At 43.3% G+C, this 15,989-nt stretch overlaps 1 protein-coding gene across 1 annotated transcript in view; it reads left to right on the forward strand.

The window, feature by feature from the left end:
• Positions 1-1,106: 1,106 nt before the first annotated feature.
• ARHGAP24 (Rho GTPase activating protein 24) overlaps positions 1,107-15,989 on the forward strand; it is a 246,647-nt gene continuing 231,764 nt past the window's right edge. Inside the window, exon 1 of the mRNA XM_064711178.1 lies at positions 1,107-1,242. The gene's annotated coding sequence lies outside the window, so the exon portion shown is untranslated. The remainder of the gene's footprint in view (positions 1,243-15,989) is intronic.

Genomic DNA, 15,989 nt, shown 5'->3' on the forward strand with positions numbered 1-15,989 from the left:
TATAGATGATAAATGACTTCTCTATAAAACAATGTTTTTATTCTTTGTGGTAGTCACTATTCTAACTTTGTTATTTGTTGCAAAAGATAATCCAAAAGCAAAGTAAAGGAGTTTACCAGACTAAGAACGTCAGGCTGAAAAGCAGGAGGTCAGCCTAGGTTCATAGTGAGTGTGCAGCATTCATTTTGTTGCAACAATGTAAACTGGAAATCATTACTTTTTTTGGGAGGGGAAGCCATCTCCAGGCACCTTGACAGGCTTCAGAGGTGGGGCTGTGAGAGCTGTGAACCTCAAGAACAACAAGGCCTGGTGGGCAGGATCCTGCAGGTGGGCTGAGCCAAACACAGGTCGGGCAGAGAACGCACTGAGAGCAGCCCTGAGGACAAGAATTTGGAGGTGTTCATGGATAAACAGCTCAACATGAGCTGGCCATGTGTGCCCACAGCCCAGAAAGCCAAAGGTGTCCTGGGCTGCATCCAGAGCAGCGTGGCCAGCAGGGACAGGAGGGGATTCTGCCCCTCTGCTCCTCTCTGGTGGGACCCCACTCAGACTGCTGTGTCCAGTCCTGGGTACCCCAGGAGTAATGGCTTTAAATTGAAAGACAGCAGGCTTAGATTGGATATTAGGAAGAAATTCCATAGTGTGAGGGTGGTGAGACAGTGGCACAGGTTGTCCAGAGAGGCTGTTGATGTCCCATCCCTAGAAGTGTTTAAGTCCAGCTCAGAAGGGCCTTTGAGCAGCCCGTTCTAGGTGTTCCTGCCCAAGGCAGGGGGTTGGAACTAGATCAGTTACCAGTTTAACTGGTGTATTCTCACAGCATAGCATGTGTGGATTGTTTGGGGCAAGAACTGAGGAAAACATGTGTTACCAGTTACCTCACAGCTTTGGGTGAGTCCCAGCATATTGATATTTTTGTTGGCTTTCAAACGCTGCAATCATGGTTCTAACTTCCATATTTCAGGGTATATGATGCCCCCACTATTGCCTGTATGATGCTTTGTTTCTGGGTACAAAACACTTCCCAGCTGCTGTGACTTTGCTTTCAAAACAGGCACTGTTGTTGCACACCTGATCACCATTAAAGCCTCATGTAACAATTGGCACTGATTGTTTTGGAGGGTTTTTAAGGACCAGGAAGAGCAGAACCTTCTCTCTCCAGCATGGTCTGGCTAGCTGGTCTCTACTAGATATGAAGAGTCCCAAGGTACTGCACTGATTATAAAATTAGAGGAAAATAATAAGGTATGTGAAGTATTTTTAACTATTTTGCATGGTCAGAGTCCATGAGTAGCTATAATACTCTGTTATGAGGAATAGACACTTTCTCCAGTTTCTACTGCCTTGCCTTGTACATTTGTGTTGGATGTGGCATTTTGTTGGGACTCCATGTAGCTTGTGGCATTATAGACAGCATTATGACTTTGTGCCCTTTGAATTAGCATGCTTACTATCTGAAAACAGATAATTGTTGTGTTGTGTTTATCCATTACTTTTCGGTAATGGATAAAACCAGAGAGGAGTAGTCAGAAAATTTCAAATTCTCATAGTTTTTGTAAGATGTCTTGTTACTTGAAAGTGCTCCCAGCCTGTGCTATTTCCATTGTTGTCATCTTTGTGAAGGGCTGGGAATCCAGCTCTGCCTTTGTAAGCCTCCTTTCCCAGCAGCTTGTCAATAGCTTTGATCTGTGGGGTTTTGCTAATGGAGCTCAATACCTGCTCCCCTCACCTGGGGGCAGCTGCTCTGATCTGATGCTTTTTCCTTCCATGCAGAATAAAGATTGCCAGCCAGGGGAGGATTAGCAGAGAGGGCAAGATTATGAATTCCCTGGAGGCTGCTGGGGAATTCAGGATGCACACCCAGCCAGGGGGGCTAGTACAGAATGCATGACCTCAGAAGGTGTATTTGTACTGTAGGGGGAACTGAAGACCCAAGACAGGATCATAAGGATTTTTTTGTTGTTGCTTGCAAAAGTTGCTGCAGCTTTCACAGTGAAAAAAATATCTACTCCAGATTTACATTGAATTTTTATGTGTGGTTTTTAGGTGGAGTTTGCCTTTGTATTGTAAAGGCTGCTTCTCCTCTTTGTGGCAGATGTGAAGAGATAAACAGATGGGAGTTGATCACTGGACTAGGAGCTCACATTGGTTTAGGGCTCATCCATAGGCTGGCTATCCTATCAGCATTCTCAGGGAAAATATGTCAAAACAGAAATGTGATTCACTCAATAAAAAACTACAGGATGGGAATGTATTAGTGTAGGTCAATGTGACTTAAAGGGGAACAGATGCTGCCAAACAAGATAAGTAGGGTTGAAAAAAGTAATTGTGCAGGGGACAAGAGGTACCCAACCTCACAGGTGCTTGTGATTTGCAAGAATTAACTGTTCAGGAGCTGATAGGATAAGAGTTAACAAACTGATGTCATTCTGGCTGTTGATTAAGGAATCCTTATCAGCTGGGAGTTTTTGTTAGAGGCAGCTTCAATTAAGCATTTTTGTTTGCAGTCTGCAAGCAAAGAGCTGATAGAATGATGTTTGTGGGTGCTGTGCTACAGTGAAGGCAGTCAGGGTGGAGGGGAGTCATTAATGCAAAATAGAAATGGCTGCATGCAAATTAGACACAGGTGTGTCAGTATTTCATTGCTTTTTGTGCTGCATATTTGTACTGGATGAAGCCATTAAGAGAAATAAGCCTGAAATATTTGTGTGTGCTTTTAAAGCTGTATTAAAACACATGGACAGTACAGTAAAGTGTGGTGAGACTGATTTTTAAAAAGGTGAATTTTTCTTAGGGAGGACCTGAGGAATTTAGGCTGTTGAGCTCTCTCAGAAGTCCCTGGAGTGGCTGACTATCCATTTTCTTCCTTGCAAAGCATATTCACAGATCTAGGGTAAGAGATGCAGTAACAAATGGGAAAAAAATGGAAATATGCAGCTGTAATGAGAAAACAAAGCAGCAGCTCCTCAGAGCAGGAATTAAGCTCTGGAAATAGCTGTCAAAAGGCAAGGGTAGGCTTCCACGGTTTTGCTGTCCTGAAATCCAGAATGGCTGCCTGGCTGGAAAGTGGCTTGGGCAGTTTAATACTGGCTGAGTTTAGTCCAAAGGCAACAGTGCATTTTAAGGGTCTATCTGACATGCAGGAGGTGATCATGACCTAGTGGTCGGTTCAAGCTTTAAGCTTTTTCAATCTGAGAAGTGATTTGAAGGTGAAAAGACTTGTACCTTACCCAATTCTGCACAGCAGCCATGCTGTAGCCTTTAATTGTTTTTGTTCTGTGATGCTTGTATCTGAGGCAGAACTGCATCAGAAATTTATGGCCAGACAGCAAAGCAATCAAATGCCTCAAATAATAATGGCACCAACCTCTGGGTCTGAGTGGAAGGTTATATTCTATTTTCCAATAAGGTAATCACATTTCATCTGACAGCTTGACTTTAACCAATGAAATACATATTGAAATTCCTTGATCAGAAAGTGAGATGCTAGAGGATGTATTGCCACGTGTGAGGCACTCTGTTGTTGCTGCTCCTTGCCTCAGTCAAGTCAGGAAAACATTTTCCAGGGAGTTATCAAACATGGGTGAAAAGCTGATAACAGTTGTGCCTTGCCTCTAGTGAGAGACACTGACATTAGGGCTGGTGAGTGACCCAGCTGGATCCTTGGGGAGCATCAAAGGGCAGGTGGGTGATTTTCAAATCTGTCTGCCCTACCTTGCAGTGGGGTGCCTTGTTCTCTCTGTGAGCAGAGTGGTGGGGTTGTTCAGAAATGCTTTCTGCTGTCAGCTGGAGCTTGTGCATTTGGCTCTTTCTGAGTATGATTTATGGACTGAGGCTGGTCATGAAATCCCAGCAGCATGCTGCCTCCTGGCATCAGTGTGGACAGCCTCTGGGAGACAGATGGGTAAGAGACCTCTAAGGGACACAGATTGGATTATCAGTTGTAGTACTTCATCACAGGCTGGACTCTTGCATAATTTTTAATTGAAAAAAGATGACTGACAATTCAATTACATGTCCTGTTGTGCAGGCATTCAATTTCATAGCCAGTTGTTCCTCTTCTCTCTGCCCAAGGACAGATCTGGTTTTGCCCTGATCTCAGTTTTGTTGCCTTGTGCCCATTAATCTCATTGCCAAGCTGTTGCATGCCCCAGCCTGTGCAGAGGAATCCAGCTGGAATCCTACTGGAAGCTGCAGCTGGAAGAGGAGGTGAGGCAGAAAACCCTCTTGCATCAAAGGGTTTCTTCCAAGCCCACCTGTGCTGACAGCAGGCACTGGGGATGTTTAAGTGTGTTTATGCATCTTGTGGGAGCTGGGAGCAAAGCAATCTGCTCATTACAGATGACTTATTTTTGCTCCAGTGTCTGAGAGTGATACCAGCCAGCTGCTACCTGCTCCTGAGGGTCTCAAACAGTTCTGGTAGTTAAGAGAAGATGGTTTAAGATGTTCCATTTGCTCCTCCAAGCTTGTTTTTCCCACACTTGTAGAGCTGTCAGGCATTTTCCTCCATTGTTGACATTCTGCAATTGCTCCTGGATGCTGATTGTGATATTAACTTGTACTAAAACAGGAGAGAATCTGTGAAATGGTTGGCTTTTCTTTCTCACCCATAGCAATCAATTCTTAGGCTAGAACAAATCATTGCATTCTCACAGAATGAAATATGTTCCATCTTGGTGGGAAGCCCTTTGCACTCAGCTGGATTGATTTTCCCAAGAGCACCACAGAGCCAGCTTAGGATTTCTACAGGTTAGATAGTTCAGGGAAGGGAATCTGTTAGCTCACATTTTAAGGGCTTCAGGAATGAAACACTGATTCTACCTCACAGCAAGTGTGACTAGGTTGTTAGTTTGGGGTGTTCAGCAGCTGTTTTGTGTGCTAGGTGCAGTTATAAACCTGTCCTGTGGCTTTCATGTGGCTGGGACATGGCTCTGGAGGGGTTAGAGCTACAACCCTGGCAGCCCAGTGTGCCCCATTCTCCAGTGAAACAGCTGTAAAGGTGTCCCAAAGTGCTACAGATGTGCAACATTAACAATGACTGTTAATCCACCATTAATAGTGACTGTTTCTAGTGGGGAGTCCCTGAGAAGGAGACCCCAGCTGGAGCCAGCAGGACTGTACTTCTCAAAGCTGGTGTTGCATGGGAAGGGGGCACATTTTGAGAGGAATTGCACAGAAATAAGCTGACATGGGCCTGGTTCTGAGCAGGTGAGAAATCTCTGACTGAAATTGGCTCACAAGGCTAATGCATGTGCAGCAGAAGGGAGTTAGGAATCCCAAATGAAAATATCCTGATAGTACAAATGGGCACTGTGATAATGGCACCTGTTGTAGTACCTAAAATATTTTCTGAGCTATATCCCATTAAAAAGTTACGCTTTAAACAGTTTGGTTTTGGGGCATGTCTTGAGGAATCAACGGTGTGTTATTGTTTCAGCTTGTGATAAGGGCTTTTCTTTATTGCCTTGCACGGGCTATGTTTTATTCATGTTTTCCACACAGTTGGTTCTTTGTTCCCTGGAAATGGCTGCTGTGCACGGTGACCTGGAGGGCTGCTGCACCTCCACACGTGTGAGGGTGAATGGCTGGGTGCTTTCCCTCAATGAGCAGTGAGCCCCACAGTGGAAGTTTCCACTGCAAGAACCCAGCAAGCTGCCCTGGTCCTTAGTCCATCTCACAGTGGTTCCTGTGGCACCTGGGAGTGGAGCACAAGGGAGGAAGCTGTGCCAGTCCCTGCCACTGTGGATTTTCCTTGTGACAGTCAGGTGGCAAGAAGCAGATTTCAGTTTCAGATTGATGCTTTCCCACAGTGTCTGTGCCATAGACAAATCCCAGCTATGCCGTGAGGACCAGATGGGTAAATCAGGCTGTGCTGGATTCCGTGGTTTGTGCCTAACCTGTCATGGGCTTCTGGCTCACCTCAATTCAGCTTTGATCTCATCTTTCTTAACTATCCTATGTCATAATTGGTTTTTGTGCATGGCTAGTAAGGAGCTTTAGTTTCTCTGAAATGTACAAGCTGCTGTCTCCATGTGTGCTGGTTTTGGCTGGGGTAGAGTTAATTTTCTCCCCAGTAGCAGGCGTGGGGCTGTGTTTTGGAATTGTGCTGAATACACTGTTGATAACACAGGGATGTTTTGGTTCCTGCTGAGCAGGGCTTGTACAACATCAAGGCCTTTTCTGCTTCTGGTACTGCCCTGCCAGCAAGGATGCTGGGGGTGTGCAAGGACTTGGGAGGGGGGACACAGCCAGGAAAACTGGCCCCAGCTGACCCAGGGGACATTCCAGACCATATGGCATCATGCTCAGCACGGCAATCTGGGGGAAGATGAAGGAATCTTCTCCTGGACATCCCTGCTCTTGAACCCTTTCTTTGTGTTCTACAATACTGAACAACTAGTTTGCTGCCATGAAACCTGAGTACTAGCAGCAGGACATTGCATAGAACATTCTCAGACACTTGCTGCTTTGCCACATGGATCATTCTTGGTGTGCTCTGCAGCTGGTCTCCTTTGCTGCCCCCAATCTGTGCTGAACCATTTTAAGCTCCTAAGGACACCCAGTGATTCAAAAGTGGTGTCATAGTTTATTTCCAGTATTAGCACAGAGAAAGCATAATTTCATTGCACACAGGAGCCTCCTGTCTAGTGCATTAGGGACTGCCAGTAAAAGCCATGGGGCTGTTGAGGTGAGACTACAAGATCCTTTCTTAAACACAGTAATGAAGAATTTTTCTTGAAAAAATTGATTTCTCCTCTATCAGAGTTCTTGATGGTGGTTTGCTTCAAAAATAAAAGCTACCTCACCTGAATTAGGGTTCCCAAGCACCAGAGAGGAAAGCCACATGTGAGGTGTCCCAAATGAGCTTAGTGTGGTCAGGGAGCAAGGGTGCTTCTCACAGAGCATTGCCTGTTGCTCTGTGCCCATAACCAATCCTCTAGTCCCCTTCAGCTGAGAAACACATAACATGTGAGCCAGGGATTATTTCTGTTAGATCAAAAATGCTCTGCAGGGATTTCCCCACTGTTTGAGGACAAGCTGTTGAGTGATGTCCATAGTGGTACCTTCTGCTACTGCCTTAGAGGAAGGCTTGAGAGAAAACTCAGCCTGAGTGTGTTTGTTCCAATATCTGGAGGTGGGAATTAGTCTTTGCTCTTCCACTGATTTCCCTTTAGGAAAGAGTAAGTAGCAGTGTATCATGTTACTAAGATCTAGAGAAAGACAGGAGAAATTGCAAAACACAGTTAAGATGATATAAAAGTTTAGGATTCCTTGGGGGGGTTGAGTTTTTCAGGTTCACCTGGTTTGGAGACAATTCTTGGGAGCAGTAGCCCAAAGCTGTGATGGAGGCCACACAAAGCCTTTGCCAGCCCTGACAAATGAGTCCCACACTATTTCTCAAAGGGGAAATGCACCCTGGTCCAACAGTCCCTTAATGTCAGTGCTTCAGATAAGGGAGGACATGGACCAGTGCCCTGTACCTTTAATTTACAAACCAGCTAATTGGAGCCCACCTGAATCAGGGTTTGAGAAGCAGACAGGACAGCTAAATGTGAGTTTTCCCAAACCACCTCAGTGGGGCCTGCAGGGTGGTCAGGGAGCAAGGATGCCTCTCACACAGCATTGCCCATGGCACTGTGTGGACAATCAATCATCCAGTCTCCTAAAGATGAGAAACCCCAGAGAAAAATGTTCACCTTTTGGGATGTGTGTGGCACCTTTTGCCCAGGAGAGAGTTGGTTATCCTGCTTGCCTATGGAGGGAGCCATCCTGCCTGGGATGTGGTGTGCTTACACCACCTTTAGGCAGCAGTCATTGGACAGGAGAAATGATACTCAGAGCACTGTCTCTCATGGCACGACAGCCACATGACCCCAAGGGTTAACCCTTCCTCTGACAGTGACTGAGGCCATGCCAATGGCAAAACCTCTGGTTTGGAGATTGAAATGAGCCACAGATTGCTCACATGAATGGAAAATGTGGTGTTGATGGTAACAGACTACTGTAACTAACATGTGACAGTATGAAAGGGCAAAAATGATAGTTTCTATGTGTCAAGACAGAGCTAATGGGACAAAAAAAGTTATTTCTTCTGGTATATGTTTGTGGGTATGATTTTCTGGGGTTGACTTGGCTGCTGTCTGCAGTAAACACTTTACTGAGAAAGCAGAGCCACTGGTACTCAGCAATTCCCAAGATTGTGATTTAATGCAAATAAGTTTTGCTAAGGACTATTGGTCTTCTCTTATTATTGAAATATCCTTCCTCCCCTTTCATTTTAGGAGATATAATTTGTCAGGAGCACTGACAGTGTCAGAAGTCCTGGGCAGTCCTGGTTTGCAAGGATATCTTTGAGGTAGCAATACAGAAAATGTACAGAACGTAGCCTGGAGCAAGGGCTTGTTTCCAGCTGAAGCCGTCCCAGCAGCTCCTTGTCACAGGCAAGGTGGAAGACCCAGAGCAGGCTCTGGTGCCTGGCTGTGAGCTGAGCTCCCCTGGGATTGTGGCACAGCAGTAACACAAAGATTGTCACACAGGAACAACAGGAAATCATCTTCTCTGTCTGGTGTAATGCAGGCTTTGCTGCAGTCATGGAGTAGCAAGGGACAAACAGGGATGAGGGCTGTAGTAAAGAAGATGGTGATTGCTTATTTTGGGATTAAGTTTTGTTTTCCTTGCAGAAGCTATCTCAAAGCTTATAGCTGAAGAAACTGTTGTGTTACCTGTACAAAATGTGCCACAGTTAGCATTGCTTATGGCTGAGGAAAGTAGGATGCAGTTGTTCTGTCTGTGATGGAGTGGGAGCCACAAAAAAGGGGGCAAGAACATGCAGAGATGATTCCCTTTTCTCTTGCATCTTCCATCAAGTGTCCAGGCTTAATCATGGATCTATTGAAAATGCATGGAATTGGCATTCCAGCTAAGGATGTACAGAATGATCCTGTGAGCTTTCAGCATCAATGGAGCAGGGAAGTGAACTGAACTGAGGAGAGTAGGAAATGAGCCAGATATTAGGGATTTCTCTGAAATTCTGAGTTTGAGGGTAGAGTTTGTGTTGGCAGGGTGCATTCTTGAGACACACATGACCAGCTCTGCCTGGATATCCCACCCAGTACAAACCACTGTGTGTACAGAGCTCAGTGGTGTTGGGGCTATCATTGGGATTTTAACTGTGAAACTTGTGCTGTTAGCACCTCACTGGTTCTGAGCACAGGGATCCTGCAGACACAGGTTGGAATGAAGGAATCCAAACAAGGTAAAGGCTATTTCTCAATGAAATGGTACCAATGAAGTATCCTGCTGGTCTCTACTGTTCTTCTGTTTACCCAAATGCCATTTATTACCATGTTTTCCCAACTTGCCTGTGTGAAAGCTGAGTAGGGACTGTCTCTGCTCCTTAAAACTGCTACAAATCTGTTAGACTGTGCACATCATGGATCTAAATATACATTTAGGTGAAATATATAACACAGCTGCTAGGCAGTTTATTTTCACCAGTGGAAAGACTATATTTCAAGAGAGTGGTGAAATGTCAAGTGAATTATGGGGTTTGTCTTCTTACTTGTAAAAATAAATTGTATATTCTATAATCTGAACCAGACTAGGTTTTAATTATGCACTGTTTTGCTTTGATTTACTAGGAAGGTTATCTAGAGGCCAAAACACTAGCAGATATATTGTAGTAAGTCTGGAATGACTTAAAGGGCAAACATTAGACTGAGTAATTCATTTTGAACAAGCTACCATAGGCTTTTTTTGCTAGGCTTTCTTTCATCTTTTGCCTCCAAGCTTAACTCTTTCGTGGATTATGGTAACTTAACTTCTGCTTTATAATTTGGTTGTTAATTATCAACCCTGTTGGTCCTGCGTATAGTTTATCCCCATGGGGGTCTGAAGAAATAGATGTAATTGAACTTGTCTATGCAGGACTTTTAGCTAATTGACTGCTTTTTCTTGTGGAGAGCTGAGTCTGGAGAGATAAGCCACAGGCACTGGTGTTCCAGTGAAACGTGTGCAGCACACCATGGGAAATGCTCTCTGGAGTCTCACGTTACTGGTAGCAACACTGATGTCTAATCTTCCTAGATATATGATACTCCAGCCAGGCTCCAGAGATTTTACCCTCTGGTTTTTGTATCATGCTTGAATTTTGTGTTCAAATCAAATGCCAGAAGTTTCTGCAGAGCGGGGTGGGTTTTGAGCTGGGCAAGCATTTATCAGTGGATGGAGTGCTTGTGATGAACAATTGGGTTTGACATTCTCCTGCATGCTGCTCATGGATTCTGGCAGCACATGGAGAGATGCTGTCAGTAGGATTGCAATGTTACAGTAACAACTCAGCCCTTAAAACGGCAATGGAAATGGTTAGTTTGGATTAGTAAAGAGAAGAGCTGAGAAATGCTGAATGTAAAAATTACCTGTTAACATCCCCAATCTGGACATAAAATCTACCAGATTTGATAAAATCCATTAAATAAAAGGGCTGAAAAACTGATGTTAGACCAGAATCTCTGTGTAAAGAATCCTGTAAACTTACCTAGTGTGAAGTAAAACCGCAGCAGCATGGGCTGATATCTTGGAAGGTTTTTGACAGCAGATGTTTCAAACAAAAGCAAGGATATGCTAACCTTCACTAGAAAGCATTTTAGAGAGAATGTTACATCAATAACTGGGCAGCAGTGGACCAAACTGCAGTCAGACCAACTGTTCCAAGTTAGTGGGCATGGATATTGTGCTGGAAGGATGACTGCTGTTTTCATATCAAATGATGCTCTAGCCTGGCCCTGCTTTCTTCTGGGACCTTAAGTATTTTTAGCCTGTTTGATGCCTCAGATAACTCAGCTGCAAGATGGACATATGGGCATTCAACTGGTGTACTGGAAGTGCAAGTGGTTTCCTGATGTGTGAACAGGTGCTGCAAAGAAAACTAGTGTTTGTCAGTGAGCAATGGGACTGGGTTTGTTCACTTGGATTTGTAAGATTAGTTACCTAAGCTGGATTTTTGAGTTGCTTTTTGACTTCCCTTAGATCAGTACAAAGTTTATAAGAAGGCATCAGATCTATCTGAAGAATTACTCTGTACCCTAAGTGCTCCCACAGTATTTAGTGCCCATTGTCTGCAGTACTGGAACAGAACAGATCTGCCTCACACCAGATCCATGACTGTGGTTTCTAAATGAATTCAGGGAAGAAAATTTGGCCCTACTCCTCAAACAGCTTTTTTCTATTTCGCAGTCAAATTTCCCCATTTGCAAAGCTGGGTGGAACTCTTCATTCACCCCCTTTGCCTACCAGTAAGTGCTGAATGTATGTGCTGACCCTGCTATAAGCCCAAAGCCAAGGCCACGCTGTTTTCCCTTATTCCTGTAGTTAGCATGCACTGGCTAGGTTGTGGAGAGCTAGACAAATGGCTAAAATTCTTTGCAGAGGTAGAGCTGAACTTGATTATTTTTTAGCAGTAAGTTGTTAATTACCTTGTCACTTGCACCAAATTTGCCGACAGGCTTCGGTGAGCCTGTGCATTGCAGTACAGCTGCTGAATGTAGCACAATTCCTAAAGGTTTGCTTTATCTTTCAGGTCTGTCAGAGGGGTTTTTATTCTTTCTATTAATATCAAATTGTTGTATGTGGAACCTTAGAAGCATGCATTTAAAGATTTTTCTCTTGATAAAAAGAAATCTGTTAGAGAAAAAACTCTACTGGTTGAAAAATACTTTTAACCATCAAGAAGCAATGCTGGGTTCACTGTCTCTTAATGTCTCAGGAGCTTCCTAGATTTTTTTTTTTGATATTGTGGTGGATGCTTGCTGTTAGAACCATGTGATCAACTGCTGTTTAGGCAAATTACAGAGAGATATAGGAGGAATGGCTGCACTTCGCAGAGAAGGAGGAAATAGCAACAGGGGAGCAACTTAAATTGATGATGTCAAATAAAAGGGAGGGCTGATGAAAGATACTGAAAGCTGAATTATAGAGAAATATTTATGGAAATAGGAGAGAAATAGAGCCTTGTGCTGCATTTGCCCTCTGCCTGATGACTAAAAAATTATCTGTGGTATTTTCTGGGTCCCCCATTGGAGGAGGAAGGAATGAATCTGACTCTGTGTTCTTAGAAGGCTAATTTATTATTTTATGATCTATATTATATTAAAGAATGCTATAGTAAACCTATACTAAAGGATACAGACAGAAGTCTAAAAGATAATAAAAAATGAATAATGAAAAATAATGAAAATAATGAAAAACTTGTGACTCTCTCCAGAGCCGAAACACAGCTGGACCATGATTGGTCATTAAGTAAAACCTTTTTCTCTGAGACTTCTCAGCTTCCCAGGAGAAGAATCCCGGGCAAGGGGATTTTTCCAGAAAACATGATGGTGACAACTATCTGCTGTTGTCTGTGTAGTACTACCCTAGTTGTGGCCTGACAATCACCATTTGTTACTTGGCAAACTATTTCTCACAGAATTTCTTCTCCTGATGTAAAACTGAGTGAATATTTCTATCTGTCTGCATCATACATTTATTTTCTTGCTGTGAACAAGTATCTAAGGAAAACCTGTAACCTGTGTCCAAGCACAACAATTAAAAAGGAAGAAGTAGAAAGTCACTCTGTGGACAGAGCCATGTTGGGAAGAAGCAGTGGATTTTTAACTTGTAAATGCTTCAGCAGTGCATAGGAGGTTGCAATTTGCACTTCCTTTTTTTGCTTCACATGACTGTACCCATTCTGTTTCCTGGGCATAATTGGATCCAGTAAAAAAAATGGCATAAGGTTTGCACAGCAAAGGGCATTACTTGACTGGTCACAGCAGAATCAGATGCTCCAGGTACCCAGCCTGGGTTTGCTCTTTGCTTGACAGTAAATATGAGAGAGCAAAGCATGCAGTGAGCACAAGGGCTAATTCTGTGTTTCTGGAGAAACTCTGTGTATTGCAGGAATTTTGGAGGCCAGGTGCCATGATGGCATCTCTTTCTTTTGGATCTGAAATCAAGGAATCCTTAAGTTGGAGGAAACGAAAGTATTCTGCCTGCTCATCAAGAGTGACATTTCAAATTTGCATATTCAAATGTAGCCATTGAAATTCTTTGTTTTGTGGTCATGGTTTCAGAGACTGAAATATTTAACATCTGTTAACATGAATGCAGCTTAAGCATCTGCACAGCTGGGGATCATGCCATATATGAAACTTGGGTGTAACCTTGAAGAAAAGAAAGTTGATAATTTCCACTTAGCTGCATTAAAAAGAAGTCCCGTTTTCAAGACTTAGTGTTTTTCTTGTTGGATGTGTGGCTGCTCTTTGTACCCTTTTATACATAACTTAGATGCCATCAAATGCACCTATTAACCTGCATTTGATGGAATTACCAAATAAAGTTTAAAAAGCTGTATTACAGAGATTGATATCTATGTAGGCTGGTTGATTCTTGTTCTGGTTTACTTGAACACTGTTGAAGACTAGAAATGTGGTGTTACTTGTGGCTTATCTGAATAGGATTATCAGGGCTTTCCAGCAATTACTTCCAGCTGTTTCAAAGATAAGTGTGAGAAATGGAAAGCTGTGGAGAAGGGCTGGATGCAGATATGCAAACTCTTCAGCCCCTGTGTAATAAATACTGAGTGTGAATGTAAACTGTGCTGCTTTGAGGGTATGTAACAAGCATTTTGGGGATGGTGCTGTGTGGCAAATGTACTGAGTGCAGGCAGGGAGAAGATTAATTATATCTGTAAGAGCAGTAATTGCAGTATCAGGAAAAAAGTAGTTCTAGCACTTCCTATTAGTGAGATTTCCTGAGTCTGTTAATGTATGGTAGAATGACACAAAGAATCCAATTTCTCATTTGCTGCTACAATTCCTGAGGGTAGAAAAACTTGTTTGGTTTTTTGATAAGTATTACTTTCCTATCTAAAGGAATACATTGAGCTGGGTCCTTCAGTGCCCTGTTTTGATCCCTGTTTTGACAGATAGGAGACAAAACACTGAAACTACCAGAAATGAAATTAGGTGAATATGAGCACCACTTAAACAACCAGGCATTGCATCTTAAACTGTAGAGGGGTGTCTAATGATTGTGCTGCCTCCTGTGTCCATGATTTTATGCTGTGCAAGAGTTAGAGGTGTGGAGTCCCAGCTTGACTGCTGCTGGGGTGCCTGGAGGCAGGGAGCAGAGTTATTCCAGCTGAGCATCTGCTACAAAGCTGAAAAAGCAAAGAAAAAGTGCTGTTCATGCATTTGCTGGTATTGATTATTATTGATTTAGCAGCATCCAGTGCTTCAATAACTCAGTGGTATGAAACAGATAAATTAATGACACCTTATTTACAGGCACATCTTGCTGTGATGCCTTTGCCAGTGGCCAAATGTAAATCACCCTATTGGAATAAGAATCCCAATATAACCAGTTAGATGGTGCCTGGGCCAGTTCTGACCCTCGCTGCTGGGCCAAAGGCAGCACTGTGGTGTTTTACCCCAGAGATACCTTGGCTGAGAGGAGAGTGCAGCGGGGCACAAGACGCAAGTCCAGGCTTGTCAGGACTCCGTTTACCTCAGGAGAGAGCTTCTGGCGATGGTGAAGAGAAGGAAGGAGTGGATTCTGCCAGAGGGTTATATCCAGATGTTTATTCCATGGGTGCAGAGGTCTGCACCCAGACAATTCCTCCAACAGAATGAGGCCGCATGGTCTCATTAACATTTTAAGCTCAGGGCAGGGGAAGGGGAGGGGACAGGTGAGCCACCAACCAGGTGAAGGGGCAGGGTCTCAAGGGACTAGGGACACCTATCACACGACGCCTTGCTGGTATGTTAGCCTGATTGACAGGGCACACTCAGCGAGGGGGAAGGGAGAAGGTAAAACAGGACATTGCAACACACCACAACATCACCCCTGGTGTTTTAGCCCCTTCAAAAGCTGGGCAAGTAATTCTCAATCTCCTGATTATCTCAGGAAATTTTCCAGAGCTGCCCAAGTTGCAGTAGAAGCTGCTCCCAATCTTTCCTTACCTGGAAAGAAGACAAGGGCAAGGACACATAGTCCAAGGTCAGCTGATGTGCAACAGGCAGGAGTCAGGCTCATCTCACCTTCCATAGGCTTTTTCTTGTGTCTAACTGTATGTGAATATTCCTGTCAATATTGTTCATCTTAAGGATATACTTTTTTTTTTAATTGGCAAACAGGACAACATTCATCAAGGTTTTTACAAGACAGGATGACAGTTTGGTCTTAAATCAGAGGCTTAGCCCCATTAGTTGGTGTTTTCAGCTCTGGAAAGAGTTCTAGGACAGAACCAAAATGGTTGTAGTACAAGTTGCAAATTTCCTTTGAGAGGCAATAAATGTTCTATAAAAATGGTTCTTTGACAATAGATTAAAACCCAAAACAACAAAACCCAGAAAATTCAGAATAAATACCTATTGTTAATCACTAATAGCTAAGTTTTTACCTCCTGTATGCTTATGTGCTAAATTACAAATGCTTTCACAAGTAACTTAGCAGTAGAGTCTTAAAATACCTCCTCTGCAGTCAGTCAAGTTCATAAAATGTTGTAAGCAGAGAAAGTTCTTAGTTCTTGGTTAAATTAAATGAAAAACATTTGATGTCTAACAGGGTCATGGCTAGAGTCTGTGCTTCAAATTATTTTTTTTAGCTTGTTTGTTCTGCTTGACTGAGATGCCTGAAGCACAATTATGGTTTCCCACATTAAAGTGAAAGCTCTGAGCAGCCTTTCTAGTGGTGATTTTCTGTGGGATGCTATAGTATAACAAAAAGATGATCCAGTCTGAATTATCATCTGCAGTTCTGATGCAGCTTCAGCTGTAAGTTATGGATTATAACTTGCCATGGCTTTAATGTCCACTCTACTGATCCTAGGAAATACTGATCAGTATTTTCCCCTTTTCTTCCCCAATGACCCAAACAAATATTTGTGTTTCCCTTTCCTCTCCTAGAACACAAGGTAATTTCTGAGGTTGAAATGTCTGTAAGGGCAGATA

The sequence above is a fragment of the Zonotrichia leucophrys genome, chromosome 4 (assembly GCF_028769735.1).
Source record: "Zonotrichia leucophrys gambelii isolate GWCS_2022_RI chromosome 4, RI_Zleu_2.0, whole genome shotgun sequence".
NCBI lineage: Eukaryota > Metazoa > Chordata > Aves > Passeriformes > Passerellidae > Zonotrichia > Zonotrichia leucophrys.